The following is a 16,286-nucleotide window of genomic DNA, read 5'->3' on the forward strand; positions in this document are numbered from 1 at the left end:
TTGAGTGACTGAAACTCTTTTAGAGAGTTGTTGACAGTGTAGATGGGAGAGTTTGCAGAGAGAGATAGAGATAGAGATAGAGATAGAGATAGAGATAGAGATAGAGATAGATCGATAGATCTCTCAGGATTGAAATTAATGTCCCATGTGTTTGACCAATTTGTGATTTTACTTATTTCTTACGAAATCTTTATATTGATGACTTCCGTCATCTGTGTGTGTGTGTGTGTGTGTGTGTGTGTGTGTGTGTGTGTGTGTGTGTGTGTGTGTGTGTGTGTGTGTGTGTGTGTGTGTGTGTGTGTGTGTTTTTGTTTGATTGTAGGCACGATAACTGGAGAACAGAAGAAGCTACCAATATTAAATTACACCACGTGATTCAGGAGGGTGATGGCTAGCGCTGATTATATTTTGGTCAAAATCGGTCAAAGGTCAAGGTCACAGTGAGGTCAAACATTCGATTTTTGATGGTTTGGTACAGAATCATCGTAGAAACTTCTGGTTTGTGTCGCTACCTTCTCCAGAGACAGCTTTTATTAGATAAGGTCAGAGGTCAAGTTGACGATTTCGTAAGTACCAGTCTATGACTGCTTGTTTATTTATTTTTCATGGTCTGAGGAGAGGGAAGAGGCTGCTGCCTGCATATCAGAAGGATGAGTGATCTCACAGCAGTGTGGAGTCGTTAGCAAAGAGATGGAGGATTTTCCAGAGTCAGTGACATTATTGATTAAAATTATGAATAGGATGGGGCCTGGAACACCACCTTGGGGTACTCGAGCCTTGACAGGAAGAGGAGAAGAAACAGTTCAGTTGAGAGCCACATGTTGGCTATGAGACTGGAGAAAGTCAGCAATCCATGAATGCAGTTTGCCTTGGATTCCATAGACGATCTGTTTCGTGAGTAAGGCGGGATGCCAAGACTGTATCGAAAGCTCGAGATATAACTAGAGAGACGACCCTGATCTCATGTCTCATACTGAGGGCTTCCACCATTGTTTGGAGAGTAGAAGCAGCATGTCCAAGGTAGAGTGGCCAGAACTGAATCCGAATTGATGATCTGAGATGAGGCTGTTGGAGAAAAAGAATGATCTTGCATCATCTGCGATAATGGATTCCATGACTTTGCTGATTGGAAGTTAGCTAATTGGTCTGTAGTTAAGGGGATCTGTTTTGTCACCTTTTATGTAATGCTGTGATGTTGGCTGATTTCCAAATAGATGGAAGATGAGATATGGCAAATGACAGGGTGAAAAGGGCAGAGAGGAAGTTCTGGAGCAGCCTAGCAGGTTTTTCGTACATGTGAGCTGATGCCGTCCGGTCCAGTTGCAGAGTCAGTGACGAGGAGAAGGAGGAGATTGGGACCATACTCTGTGCAGAGCGTTGGTGCTGCTTAAGCAGTCTCCTTGACTATTGGTGACATTGTATCGACTCAGTGTCGAGGGTTTCCAGAAACTTTTGCACCTCCTCAGGTGCAAAAGACAGAATCCAGTAGTAGTTGTGTGTGACTAGAAAGGATGGGTACATATAGAGAGAGAGGTTGGGGCATACTATTTTGAAGCAAACACTGCCATTTGAAGTGAGGAAAGGGATGGAAGGGAGCATACAACAGAGAAAGACTTAAGGTGCCACCTCGTTTTAGAGGAGGGACACAAGTTTGAAAGCTCATTCTTGAGATCCGACATGTTTTATGGCTCTCCTGAGAGTCGACACACACTTGCTGTGGGCTTTGTGGAATAATCTGAAGTTTCCATTGGTTCGATTTGCCTTCCAGGAAGACATTGCAAGTTGTGTCAAAGCAACTGCCTCACCACAGGTTTCAGAGTACCGAGAGCAGGAGTATGGGTAAGATTACTGTAGGCGAGATGGGATGAATCTGTGCACAAAGAGAGAGCAGGTTTCTGTGGAATAATTCCCAGGCTGAATTGATATTATCAGCAGTGGATATTGGAGTCCAGTCATGAAGTGTGATGGCTGCTTGCAGTCCCTGCTAGTCTGCCTGAGCGAACTGCCAAAGTCGGCGCAAAAACCGTCCTCCGAGAATGGCCAGAGATGTTGACCTTCACAAGCACATAATTTGATGAGCCAATTGGGGCAGAGGACGAGCAAGATACATTGGTGGGGAAGTTGGTCATCACCAAATCCAGAAGGGAAGATTTTAAATTGGAAGATATCCAGCTGGGAAAATTCATGGATTAAGTCAGTCTCATGGAGTCACAGAAGTCTTTTTCATAAGTGCCATAGCTGGTGGAAAGAGGTACAAACACCCAGCCAATTAGCATGGTGACAATTGAAATCACCACATATGAGGAAGAGAGAGTTGGGATGAGTGGTTAAAAGTTGGGCCATGTTGGCTGAGAGAGATGTAGATGGAGGAGTCATTGTTCGGAGGATGATATATAACAGAGGAAGTGAGGAGGGAGGGTAGGGAAAGTCACAGCCAGAGGTACTCCTCGGGTTTGGAAGGTGGAAGAGCAGTACACAGATAGTGACAAATGGAGTTTTTTGATGTGCACGCAACTCCGCCATCAGGACGGGGTTCAGGTCGATCAAATCAAAGGAGACAATAGCCAGGGAGAGACACCATGGAGTCAGGAATGTCCTGTGGGAGGAAGGATTCTGTTAAACAAATGATGTGCTGTTTATCGGCAACGGCCTGGATTGAAAGATCTGTCAGGTTGAAACGGAGGCTCCGGATGTTTGAGGTACACACAGTTAGGGGCAGGTGGAGAGGAGCTGTTGATAGGACGTTAGGATGTGGAAAGGAGCAAAGGAGGGGGGGTGGCCACGGGAGGGGTGTTGGGTTGGGGAGGAATAGGGGAAGGGGAGAAAAGCTGAGAGGGGAGAGGACTAGGTGCAGGTTGAGAGGCAATTTGAGTTAAATGATGAATGACAATGAAAAGATGGTTCATACTCGAACTATAGTTTATCTTTGATACTTGCAGGATAGCTAACAAGTGGTGTACTCACTGTTGAGCATCCTTGTCTGGGTTTGGCTTGCATTGTTTTCGTAACCTGTCGCCCCAATGTTTTGAAGGCGGCATGTTGCATTAAAATAAACCTAGAAGACCTGAAGGAATTAAATCAGTCTTGTAAGGAAGAATATTATCTTCTTGGTGCTGATAATGAGATTTGTGGAAGCACAATGAGCAAACAACAAATAAAACAATTTAATAAGGATAAAATCAATAACGGTTTTGCTGTAGTTCATATAATGAAAACACCAGGAACAGGAATTTATGTTGTAAGTAAAGGAATGCAAACTGATTTAACCATGGGGAGGTATTACCTGTCACCACATTAACCAATCATATATTTATGATACATAAATGACAGCAAGAAGGCTTCAAGAAAATTATCATTTCTGTGTCTAAGCATACCTACAAGAAAAGGGTATTCAATATTTTAATAAATATGTTCTACAACATAAGAATGGGGTGTTTTCAATGAAAGATTGGCTTTATACTGATGTTAAACCAACAACTTTGGATTGAACTAAAATGTTAAATAATGAAAGAATTTTAAAATCGAGAAAACACAAGGCTCTTTTTGAAATTCAGAAGAAATTTTATTGGTTTACTGTTGTAAAAAAAATTACTTTGGATACCGGAATATTGAGAAATCAAGATGAATACATGTATGATATTCTATGGGGTGTAAGTGGTTCAAAGGTAGTTCAGGATGAGGAAGGAGTTGAAGAAAATAAGACAAGAGAGAGGAGGAGGAGAGGGAGGAAAGAGAGAGAATGAATAAATATAAAAATATGGAAACCAGTGAGATTAGAAAATGATTGGAGGTAGTGCAGAAAATAAATCGATCTCAACACACTGAGGAGGAAAACAAAGAAATGACTCGAGGGGGAGCACTCGGGAGAGTGCAAAACCTCTGCTGCCAATACTGCTGGGTCACTCAAGTGAACCTTATATCTTATTCATTAAATATGATGTCAACAGTGCTGACAGTTATAGTTCTTTTCTCCATTTTTTTTTTTTGGGGGGGGGGGGTTGGAAATCAATTAAAACATGCAGAAATGCAAAAAAAAGAAATCGAAATTTTGTTGAAAAAAAAGTTGCAAAATTTTTTTTTTCTCCAACAATTTTTTTTTGGGGGGGGAGGTTGGAAGTCACTTAAAATATGTAGAAATGCAAAAAAATTTCTCTTTTTTGGGGGGGGGGGTTGGAAATCACATGTAGAAATGCAAAAAAAAAATTTTTTTCTCTGAGAATTTTTTTTGGGGGGGTTGGAAATCACTTAAAACATGTAGAAATGCAAAAAAAAAAAACTTTTTCCTCTAACTATTTTTTTTTGGGGGGGGACCAACTCCAAAATTTAATGGCATGATCCTTGGACCATACCTCAACCCCCCCCCCCCACCAAGTTTCGTCGAAATCCGTCGAGTTTTTCCATAATACTGTTCACAAACAAACAAACAAACAAAGGGGTGAAAACAGTAACCTCCATCCATCTTCGAAGATGGTGGAGGTTAACAAGTCTATCAAAAATATATGGGTCAAGAATATTAACATCGATTTCAGGGAGAAGATTTAAACGAGAAAGTGGAGATAAAGAAGGAAAATATTATATTATTGATGAGGTTGGTGCAATTGAGTTTGGTTAAAGTTTTACATTTTTTTTTTCTTCAATAAATGGAGGATAGCGTGAAGGCATTTTAAGAATTCTTTATATTTTAAAAATTAAGATTCAAATGTACATGTTGGAAACTAAAAAGGTTTTCGCACTCTGTAGGAATTTTCTCATAAATAAATGAGTTACTGTCTCGTGAAATGAAATCCAATCCTAAAAAATATCTCATATGTTAAAAGTAAAAATAAGAGGGTTAAACAAAAAGGGATATGTTCGGTGTGTGGCTCTTAAAAAGAGTAAATTCATCTCCAAACAAAAACTTGGGGGAGATGTACAAAAGTTTTTATCACGAAGTAAATTTACAACTGGAATACCAGGGGAATTACATCTACCAGAACATTCTTTCTGTGGGCCGGGCACAAACTTGGATGAAAGATTAGATAAAACTAACAATCCTAAACCTTGGTCGAAACCTAAAAACAGAGTTGATGAAGTGTGTATGAAGCATGATATTGATTATGGAAATAGCACAAAGTTGGATGAAAAACATGGAGTGGATCGAGAAGTGTATAATTTGTCTTTGATACAAAAATCCAACGTTGAGAGAAAGAGTTGATAGGTTCATCGTGAAGAAGGATGAACGGTGTTACATTGAGGCTTGGGCTTGGAAATTCAAAAAACTTATAGGCTCTAATGATGTCATGAAGATTGAAGAGGAATTAGCTGATGAATAAGCCTGGTGTTGGCTTCGTGATTAGGATGGCAGCTTGGGATCCGAGGGTCCTGAGTTCAAGCCCCGTTGGCCACTTAATTAAATACACCAGGAGGTTGACTCAGCCTGTCATCCTTCCGAGGTCGGCAAAATGAGCACCAGTGCACTGGTAAGAGGGACACTGCATCAGCGGCACAGCTACGTCCCAACCAATGATGCAACCAGCAGCCACAGGCTGAGAGAGAGAGAGAGAGAGAGACAGAGAGAGAGACAGAGAGAGAGACAGAGAGACAGAGAGACAGAGAGACAGAGAGACAGAGAGACAGAGAGACAGAGAGACAGAGAGACAGAGAGACAGAGAGACAGAGAGAGATATGAGATATGGATGAATAACAACATAAACCAATAATCACACAGTTTAAAAGAAGGAAGGTTTATTCCAAAGAAGTTGATTATATCTGGTCCGCTGACTTGATTGAACTCAATAATGATAATGGGTACAAGTATGCTTTAACCGTTATTGATTTGAGGAGGAGATATGCATGGGTTGTTTCTTTGAAAAACAAAAGACGGGGGCTAGGAGTGAAGGGGCGGGGGCAGGGGCAGGGGCAGGGGATGAAGACGGGGGCGAGGAGTGAAGAGGCGGGGGCAGGGAGTGAAGAGGAGGGGGCGAGGAGTGAAGAGGCGGGGGCAGGGAGTGAAGAGGCGGGGCGAGGAGTGAAGAGGCAGGGGCAGGGGATGAAGACGGGGCGAGGAGTGAAGAGGCGGGGGCAGGGAGTGAAGAGGAGGGGCGAGGAGTGAAGAGGCGGGGGCAGGGAGTGAAGAGGCGGGGGCAGGGAGTGAAGAGGAGGGGCGAGGAGTGAAGAGGCGGGGGCAGGGAGTGAAGAGGCGGGAGCGAGGCCGAGGAGTGAAGAGGCGGGGGCGAGGGCCGAGGAGTGAAGAGGCGGGGGCGAGGAGTGAAGAGGCGGGGCGAGGGCCGAGGAGTGAAGAGGCGGGGCGAGGAGTGAAGAGGCGGGGGCGAGGGCCGAGGAGTGAAGAGGCGGGGGCGAGGAGTGAAGAGACGGGGGCGAGGGAGTGAAGAGGCGGGGGCGAGGAGTGAAGAGGCGGGGCGAGGGAGTGAAGAGGCGGGGCGAGGAGTGAAGAGGCGGGGCGAGGAGTGAAGAGGCGGGGCGAGGAGTGAAGAGACGGGGGCGAGGAGTGAAGAGGCGGGGGCGAGGAGTGAAGAGGCGGGGGCGAGGAGTGAAGAGGCGGGGCGAGAGAGTGAAGAGGCGGGGGCGAGGAAGAGTGAAGAGGCGAGGAGTGAAGAGGCGGGGCGAGGAGTGAAGAGGCGGGGCAGGGAGTGAAGAGGCGGGGGCGAGGAGTGAAGAGGCGGGGGCGAGGGCCGAGGGGTGAAGAGGCGGGGCGAGGAGTGAAGAGACGGGGCGAGGGAGTGAAGAGGCGGGGCGAGGAGTGAAGAGACGGGGGCGAGGGAGTGAAGAGGCGGGGCGAGGAGTGAAGAGATGGGGGCGAGGAGTGAAGAGGCGGGGGCGAGGGAGTGAAGAGGCGGGGCAGAGGAGTGAAGAGGTGGGGCAGGGAGTGAAGAGGCGGGGCAGGGAGTGAAGAGGCGGGGGCAGGGAGTGAAGAGGCGGGGGCAGAGAGTGAAGAGGCGAGGGCAGGGAGTGAAGAGGCGGGGCAGGGAGTGAAGAGGGGGCAGGGAGTGAAGAGGCGGGGCAGGGAGTGAAGAGGCGGGGCAGGGAGTGAAGAGGCAGGGCGAGGAGTGAAGAGGCGGGGGCGAGGGCCGAGGAGTGAAGAGGCGGGGGCGAGGCGAGGAGTGAAGAGACGGGGCGAGGAGTGAAGAGGCGGGGGCGAGGAGTGAAGAGACGGGGCGAGGAGTGAAGAGGCAGGGGCGAGGAGTGAAGAGACGGGGCGAGGAGTGAAGAGACGGGGGCGAGGAGTGAAGAGACGGGGGCGAGGAGTGAAGAGGCGGGGCGAGGAGTGAAGAGGCGGGGGCGAGGAGTGAAGAGGCGGGGCGAGGAGTGAAGAGGCGGGGCGAGGAGTGAAGAGACGGGGCGAGGAGTGAAGAGACGGGGCGAGGAGTGAAGAGACGGGGGCGAGGAGTGAAGAGACGGGGCGAGGAGTGAAGAGACGGGGGCGAGGAGTGAAGAGACGGGGCGAGGAGTGAAGAGACGGGGGCGAGGAGTGAAGAGACGGGGGCGAGGAGTGAAGAGGCGGGGCGAGGAGTGAAGAGGCGGGGGCGAGGAGTGAAGAGGTGGGGGCGAGGAGTGAAGAGGTGGGGGCAGGGAGTGAAGAGGTGGGGGCAGGGAGTGAAGAGGTGGGGGGCAAGAGTGAAGAGGCGGGGGGTAAGTGAAGAGACGGGGGCAGGGAGTGAAGAGGCGGGGGATGAGAAGGGCGAGGGCTGGGGCCTGGGATGAAGAGGCGGGGCGAGTGTGAGGGGTGAAGAGGGGGGCGGGAGTGAAGAGTGAGGGGGCGAGGAGTGAAGAGACGGGGGGAGGTAGTGAAGAGGCGGGGGCAGGGAGTGAAGAGGCGGGGGCGAGGAGTGAAGAGGCGGGGCGAGGAGTGAAGAGACGGGGCGAGGGAGTGAAGAGGCGGGGCAGGAGTGAAGAGGCGGGGGCCGAGGAGTGAAGAGGCCGAGGAGTGAAGAGGCGGGGGCGAGGGCCGAGGAGTGAAGAGGCGGGGCGAGGGCCGAGGAGTGAAGAGGCGGGGGCGAGGAGTGAAGAGGCGGGGGCGAGGGAGTGAAGAGGCGGGGGCGAGGAGTGAAGAGGCGGGGCGAGAGTGAAGAGGCGGGGGCGAGGAGTGAAGAGGCGGGGGCGAGGAGTGAAGAGGCGGGGGCGAGGAGTGAAGAGGCGGGGGCGAGGGGTGAAGAGGCGGGGGGGAGGAGTGAAGAGGCGGAGGGGAGGAGTAGAGAGGCGGGGGCAGGGAGTGAAGAGGCGGGGGCAGGGAGTGAAGAGGCGGGGCGAGAGGAGTGAAGAGGCGGGGGCGAGGAGTGAAGAGGCGGGGCGAGGAGTGAAGAGGCGGGGCGAGGAGTGAAGAGGCGGGGCGAGGAGTGAAGAGGCGGGGGCGAGGAGTGAAGAGGCGGGGGCGAGGAGTGAAGAGGCGGGGGCGAGGAGTGAAGAGGCGGGGGCGAGGAGTGAAGAGGCGGGGGCAGGGAGTGAAGAGGCGGGGCGAGGAGTGAAGAGGCGGGGCGAGGAGTGAAGAGACGGGGCGAGGAGTGAAGAGGGGGGCGAGGGCGAGGAGTGAAGAGGCGGGGCAGGGAGTGAAGAGGCGGGGGCATGGAGTGAAGAGGCGGGGCAGAGAGTGAAGAGGCGGGGCAGGGAGTGAAGAGGCGGGGCAGGGAGTGAAGAGGCGGGGCAGGGAGGAGTGAAGAGGCGGGGGCGAGGAGTGAAGAGGCGGGGGCGAGGAGTGAAGAGGCGGGGCGAGGAGTGAAGAGGCGGGGCGAGGAGGAGTGAAGAGGCGGGGCGAGGAGTGAAGAGGCGGGGCGAGGAGTGAAGAGACGGGGGCGAGGAGTGAAGAGGGGGGCGAGGAGTGAAGAGGCGGGGGCAGGGAGTGAAGAGGCGGGGGCATGGGAGGAGTGAAGAGGCGGGGGCAGAGAGTGAAGAGGCGGGGCAGGGAGTGAAGAGGCGGGGGCGAGGGCCGAGGGGTGAAGAGGCGGGGGCGAGGGCCGAGGAGTGAAGAGGCGGGGGCGAGGAGTGAAGAGACGGGGGCTAGGAGTGAAGAGGCGGGGGCGAGGAGTGAAGAGGGGGGGGGGAGGAGTGAAGAGACGGGGGCGAGGAGTGAAGAGACGGGGCGAGGAGTGAAGAGGCGGGGGCGAGGGGTGTAGAGGCGGGGCGAGGAGTGAAGAGGCGGGGCATGGAGTGAAGAGGCGGGGCAGGGAGTGAAGAGGCGGGGCGAGGGCCGAGGGGTGAAGAGGCGGGAAGTAGGAGTGAAGAGACGGGGCGAGGAGTGAAGAGGCGGGGCGAGGAGTGAAGAGGGGGGGCGAGGAGTGAAGAGATGGGGGCGAGGAGTGAAGAGGCGGGGGCGAGGATTGAAGAGGCGGGGCGAGAGGATTGAAGAGGCGGGGGCGAGGATTGAAGAGGCGGGGCGAGGATTGAAGAGGCGGGGGCAGGGAGTGAAGAGGCGGGGGAATGGAGTGAAGAGGCGGGGGCAGAGAGTGAAGAGGCGGGGCAGGGAGTGAAGAGGGGGGCAGGGAGTGAAGAGGGGGGGGCAGGGAGTGAAGAGGCGAGGGCAGGGAGTGAAGAGGGGGGCAGGGAGTGAAGAGGGGGGCAGGGAGTGAAGAGGGGGCAGGGAGTGAAGAGGGGGGCAGGGAGTGAAGAGGCGGGGCAGGGAGTGAAGAGGTGGGCGCAGGGAGTGAAGAGGCAGGGGCGAGGCGTGAAGAGGCGGGCGCGAGGGCCAAGGAGTGAAGAGGCGGGGGCGAGGAGTGAAGAGACGGGGGCGAGGAGTGAAGAGGCAGGGGCGAGGAGTGAAGAGACGGGGGCGAGGAGTGAAGAGGCAGGGGCGAGGAGTGAAGAGGCGGGGGCGAGGAGTGAAGAGACGGGGGCGAGGAGTGAAGAGACGGGGGCGAGGAGTGAAGAGACGGGGGCGAGGAGTGAAGAGACGGGGGCGAGGAGTGAAGAGGCGGGGGCGAGGAGTGAAGAGGCGGGGGGAGGGAGTGAAGAGGCGGGGGGAGGGAGTGAAGAGGTGGGGCAGGGAGTGAAGAGGTGGGGGCAGGGAGTGAAGAGGTGGGGGCAGGGAGTGAAGAGGTGGGGGCAGGGAGTGAAGAGGCGGGGCAAATTGAAAGGCGGGAAAGGGAGTGTGAAGAGGCGGGGGATGAGTGAAGAGGGCTGGGGCCTGGGATGAATTAGGCGTGGTTGAGTGTGAGGGGTGAACAGGCGGGGCGGGGGGAGTGAAGAGGCGGGGGCGAGGAATGAAGAGACGGGGGCGGGTAGTGAAGAGGCGGGGCAGGGAGTGAAGAGGCGGGGCGAGGCCGAGGAGTGAAGAGGCGGGGCGAGGAGGAGTGAAGAGGCGGGGCGAGGGAGTGAAGAGGCGGGGGCGAGGAGTGAAGAGACGGGGGCGAGGAGTGAAGAGGCAGGGGCAGGGAGTGAAGAGGCGGGGGCGAGGAGTGAAGAGGCGGGGGCGAGGGGTGAAGAGACGGGGGCGAGGAGTGAAGAGACGGGGGCTAGGAGTGAAGAGGCGGGGCGAGGAGTGAAGAGGCGGGGGCGAGGAGTGAAGAGACGGGGCGAGGAGTGAAGAGGGGGGCGAGGAGTGAAGAGGCGGGGGCGAGGAGTGAAGAGGCGGGGGCGAGGGGTGAAGAGGCGGGGCGAGGAGTGAAGAGGCGGGGGCAGGGAGTGAAGAGGCGGGGGCATGGAGTGAACAGGCGGGGCAGGGAGTGAAGAGGCGGGGCAGGGAGTGAAGAGGCGGGGCGAGGGCCGAGGGGTGAAGAGGCGGGGCGAGGAGTGAAGAGACGGGGGCGAGGAGGGAAGAGGTGGGGCGAGTAGTGAAGGGGCGGGGCGAGGAGTGAAGAGGCGGGGGCAGGGAGTGAAGAGATGGGGCGAGGAGTGAAGAGATGGGGGCGAGGAGTGAAGAGGCGGGGGCGAGGATTGAAGAGGCGGGGGCGAGGATTGAAGAGGCGGGGCAGGGAGTGAAGAGGCGGGGGAATGGAGTGAAGAGGCGGGGGCAGAGAGTGAAGAGGCGGGGCAGGGAGTGAAGAGGGGGGCAGGGAGTGAAGAGGGGGGCAGGGAGTGAAGAGGGGGGCAGGGAGTGAAGAGGGGGGCAGGAAGTGAAGAGGCGGGGCAGGGAGTGAAGAGGCGGGGCAGGGAGTGAAGAGGCAGGGGCGAGGAGTGAAGAGGCGGGGCAGGGAGTGAAGAGGCAGGGGCGAGGAGTGAAGAGGCGGGGGGGAGGGCCAAGGAGTGAAGAGGCGGGGCGAAGAGGAGTGAAGAGGGGGGGGCGAGGGCCGAGGAGTGAAGAGGCAGGGGCGAGGAGTGAAGAGACGGGGGCTAGGAGTGAAGAGGCGGGGGCGAGGAGGAGTGAAGAGGCGGGGCGAGAGGAAGAGGCGGGGGCGAGGAGGAGTGAAGAGGCGGGGGCGAGGAGTGAAGAGGCGGGGCGAGGGGGGAAGAGGGGGGGGCGAGGAGGGAAGAGGCGGGGGCAGGGAGTGAAGAGGCGGGGGCATGGAGTGAACAGGCGGGGCAGGGAGTGAAGAGGCGGGGCAGGGAGTGAAGAGGCGGGGGCGAGGGCCGAGGGGTGAAGAGGCGGGGCGAGGAGTGAAGAGACGGGGGCGAGGAGTGAAGAGGCGGGGCGAGGAGTGAAGAGGGGGGCGAGGAGTGAAGAGATGGGAGTGAGGAGTGAAGAGATGGGGGCGAGGAGTGAAGAGTTGGGGGCGAGGAGTGAAGAGGCGGGGGCAGGGAGTGAAGAGGCGGGGGATGGAGTGAAGAGGCGGGGCAGAGAGTGAAGAGGCGGGCAGAGAGTGAAGAGGCGGGGCAGGTAGTGAAGAGGGGGGCAGGGAGTGAAGAGGGGGGCAGGGAGTGAAGAGGGGGGCAGGGAGTGAAGAGGGGGGCAGGGAGTGAAGAGGGGGCAGGGAGTGAAGAGGCGGGGCAGGGAGTGAAGAGGCGGGGCAGGGAGTGAAGAGGCAGGGGCGAGGAGTGAAGAGACGGGGGCGAGTGAAGAGGCAGGGGCGAGGAGTGAAGAGACGGGGGCGAGGAGTGAAGAGGCAGGGGCGAGGAGTGAAGAGACGGGGCGAGGAGTGAAGAGACGGGGCGAGGAGTGAAGAGACGGGGGCGAGGAGTGAAGAGGCGGGGGCGAGGAGTGAAGAGGCGGGGGCGAGGAGTGAAGGGGCGGGGGCGAGGAGTGAAGAGGCGGGGGCGAGGGGTGAAGAGGGGGGGGGGGGGAGAGAAGAGAGGGGGGCGACGAGTGAAGAGACGGGGGCGAGGAGTGAAGAGACGGGGGCGAGGAGTGAAGAGACGGGGGCGAGGAGTGAAGAGACGGGAGCGAGGAGTGAAGAGACGGGGGCGAGGAGTGAAGAGACGGGGGCGAGGATGAAGAGGCGGGGGCGAGGAGTGAAGAGGTGGGGGCAGGGAGTGAAGAGGTGGGGTCAGGGTGTGAAGAAGTGTGGGCAGGGAGTGAAGAGGTGGGGGGCAAGGTAAGCAAATTTTTGGGCGGGCGTAAGCAAATTGAAAGCGGGTGACGCGGGGGGGATGTCGCAGGCGATGAGTGGGCGAGGGCTGGGGCCTGGGATGAATTAGGCGTGGTTGAATGTGAGGGGTGGACAGGGGGCGGGGGGAAAGTGAGGTGGGGAATCAAGAGACGGGGGGGCGGGTAGTGAAGAGGCGGGGGCAGGGAGTGAAGAGGCGGGGGCGAGGCCGAGGAGTGAAGAGGCGGGGGCGAGGGCCGAGGAGTGAAGAGGCGGGGGCGAGGAGTGAAGAGACGGGGGCGAGGAGTGAAGAGGCAGGGGCGAGGGGTGAAGAGGCGGGGGCGAGGGGTGAAGAGGCGGGGCGAGGGGTGAAGAGACGGGGGCGAGGAGTGAAGAGACGGGGCGAGGAGTGAAGAGGCGGGGCGAGGAGTGAAGAGGCGGGGGCGAGGAGTGAAGAGGCGGGGCGAGGAGTGAAGAGGCGGGGCGAGGAGTGAAGAGGCGGGGGCGAGGAGTGAAGAGGCGGGGGCGAGGATGAAGAGGCGGGGCGAGGAGTGAAGAGGCGGGGGTGAGGAGGAAGAGGCGGGGCGAGGAGTGAAGAGGCGGGGCGAGGAGTGAAGAGGCGGGGGCGAGGAGTGAAGAGGCGGGGGCGAGGAGTGAAGAGGCGGGGCGAGAGGAGGAAGAGGCGGGGGCGAGGAGTGAAGAGGCGGGGGCGAGGAGTGAAGAGGCGGGGCGAGGAGTGAAGAGGCGGGGCGAGGAGTGAAGAGGCGGGGCGAGGAGTGAAGAGGCGGGGGCGAGGAGTGAAGAGGCGGGGGCGAGGAGTGAAGAGACGGGGCGAGGAGTGAAGAGGCGGGGGCGAGGAGTGAAGAGGCGGGGGCAGGGAGTGAAGAGGCGGGGGCATGGAGTGAAGAGGCGGGGGCATGGAGTGAAGAGGCGGGGCAGAGAGTGAAGAGGCGGGGCAGGGAGTGAAGAGGCGGGGGCGAGGGCCGAGGGGTGAAGAGGCGGGGCGAGGGCCAAGGAGTGAAGAGGCGGGGGCGAGGAGTGAAGAGACGGGGCTATGAGTGAAGAGGCGGGGCGAGGAGTGAAGAGGCGGGGGCGAGGAGTGAAGAGACGGGGGCGAGGAGTGAAGAGGCGGGGGCGAGGGAGTGAAGAGGCGGGGCGAGGGGTGAAGAGGCGGGGCGAGGAGTGAAGAGGCGGGGGCATGGAGTGAAGAGGCGGGGGCAGAGAGTGAACAGGCGGGGCAGGGAGTGAAGAGGCGGGGCAGGGAGTGAAGAGGCGGGGGCGAGGGCCGAGGGGTGAAGAGGCGGGGGCGAGGAGTGAAGAGACGGGGGCGAGGAGTGAAGAGGCGGGGCGAGGAGTGAAGAGGGGGGCGAGGAGTGAAGAGATGGGGGCGAGGAGTGAAGAGATGGGGGCGAGGAGTGAAGAGGCGGGGGCGAGGATTGAAGAGGCGGGGCGAGGATTGAAGAGGCGGGGGCAGGGAGTGAAGAGGCGGGGGAATGGAGTGAAGAGGCGGGGCAGAGAGTGAAGAGGCGGGGCAGGGAGTGAAGAGGGGGGCAGGGAGTGAAGAGGGGGGCAGGGAGTGAAGAGGGGGCAGGGAGTGAAGAGGCGGGGCAGGGAGTGAAGAGGCGGGGCAGGGAGTGAAGAGGCAGGGGCGAGGAGTGAAGAGGCGGGGGCGAGGGCCGAGGAGTGAAGAGGCGGGGTGGAGGAGTGAAGAGACGGGGCGAGGAGTGAAGAGGCAGGGGCGAGGAGTGAAGAGACGGGGCGAGGAGTGAAGAGGCAGGGGCGAGGAGTGAAGAGACGGGGCGAGGTGTGAAGAGACGGGGCGAGGAGTGAAGAGACGGGGGCGAGGAGTGAAGAGGCGGGGGCGAGGAGTGAAGAGACGGGGCGAGGAGTGAAGAGACGGGGCGAGGATGAAGAGGCGGGGGCGAGGAGTGAAGAGGTGGGGGCAGGGAGTGAAGAGGAGGGGGCAGGGAGTGAAGAGGTGGGGGCAAGGTAAGCAAATTTTTGGGCAGGGGTAAGCAAATTGAAAGCGGGAGACGGGGGGGATGTGGCAGGGGATGAGTGGGCGAGGGCTGGGGCCTGGGATGAATTAGGCGTGGTTGAGTGTGAGGGGTGGACAGGGGGCGGGGGGAAAGTGAGGTGGGGAATCAAGAGACGGGGGGCGGGTAGTGAAGAGGCGGGGGCAGGGAGTGAAGAGGCGGGGGCGAGGCCGAGGAGTGAAGAGGCGGGGGCGAGGGCCGAGGAGTGAAGAGGCGGGGCGAGGAGTGAAGAGACGGGGCGAGGAGTGAAGAGGCAGGGGTGAGGAGTGAAGAGGCGGGGCGAGGAGGAGTGAAGAGGCGGGGGCGAGGAGGAAGAGGCGGGGCGAGGGAGTGAAGAGACGGGGCGAGGAGTGAAGAGACGGGGCGAGGAGTGAAGAGACGGGGGCGAGGAGTGAAGAGGCGGGGCGAGGAGTGAAGAGGCGGGGGCGAGGAGTGAAGAGGCGGGGGCGAGGATGAAGAGGCGGGGGCGAGGAGTGAAGAGGCGGGGCAGGAGTGAAGAGGCGGGGGCGAGGAGTGAAGAGGCGGGGCGAGGAGTGAAGAGGCGGGGCGAGGAGTGAAGAGGCGGGGGCGAGGAGTGAAGAGGCGGGGCGAGGAGTGAAGAGGCGGGGCGAGGAGTGAAGAGGCGGGGGCGAGGAGTGAAGAGGCGGGGGCGAGGAGTGAAGAGGCGGGGCGAGGAGTGAAGAGGCGGGGCGAGGAGTGAAGAGGCGGGGCGAGGAGTGAAGAGGCGGGAAGAGGAGTGAAGAGGCGAAGTAGGAGTGAAGAGGCGGGGCGAGGAGTGAAGAGGGGGGGGCGAGGAGTGAAGAGGCGGGGGCGAGGAGTGAAGAGGCGGGGGCGAGGAGTGAAGAGACGGGGGCGAGGGAGTGAAGAGACGGGGGCGAGGAGGGAAGAGGTGGGGCGAGGAGTGAGGAGGCGGGGCGGGGAGTGAAGAGGCGGGGGCAGGGAGTGGAGAGGCGGGGGCAGGGAGTGAAGAGGCGAGGGCAGGGAGTGAAGAGGTGGGGGCAGGGAGTGAAGAGGCGGGGCAGGGAGTGAAGAGGCGGGGGCAGGGAGTGAAGAGGCGGGGGCATGGAGTGAAGAGGGGGGCAGAGAGTGAAGAGGCGGGGCAGGGAGTGAAGAGGAGGGGGCGAGGGCCGAGGAGTGAAGAGGCGGGGCGAGGGCCGAGGAGTGAAGAGGCGGGGCAGGGAGTGAAGAGGCGGGGCAGGGAGTGAAGAGGCGGGGCAGGGAGTGAAGAGGCGGGGGCAGGGAGTGAAGAGGCGGGGGCATGGAGTGAAGAGGGGGGCAGAGAGTGAAGAGGCGGGGCAGGGAGTGAAGAGGCGGGGCGAGGGCCGAGGAGTGAAGAGGCGGGGCGAGGGCCGAGGAGTGAAGAGGCGGGGCGAGGGCCGAGGAGTGAAGAGGCGGGGGCGAGGAGTGAAGAGACGGGGCGAGGAGTGAAGAGATGGGGGCGAGGAGTGAAGAGACGGGGCGAGGAGTGAAGAGGCGGGGGCGAGGAGTGAAGAGGCGGGGCGAGGAGTGAAGAGGCGGGGCGAGGAGTGAAGAGACGGGGCGAGGTGAAGAAGAGACGGGGCGAGGAGTGAAGAGGCGGGGGCGAGGATGAAGAGGCAGGGGCGAGGAGTGAAGAGGTGGGGGCAGGGAGTGAAGAGGTGGGGGGCAAGGTAAGCAAATTTTTGGGCGGGGGTAAGCAAATTGAAAGCGGGAGACGGGGGGGATGTGGCAGGGGATGAGTGGGCGAGGGCTGGGGCCTGGGATGAATTCGGCGTGGTTGAGTGTGAGGGGTGGACAGGGGGGCGGGGGGAAAGTGAGGTGGGGAATCAAGAGACGGGGGGGGCGGGTAGTGAATAGGCGGGGGTGGGGCCGGGTAATTACA

Source organism: Eptatretus burgeri, chromosome 5 (assembly GCF_056783735.1).
Source record: "Eptatretus burgeri isolate ZD-2024b chromosome 5, Ebu_testis_v1, whole genome shotgun sequence".
Taxonomy (NCBI): Eukaryota; Metazoa; Chordata; class Myxini; order Myxiniformes; family Myxinidae; genus Eptatretus; species Eptatretus burgeri.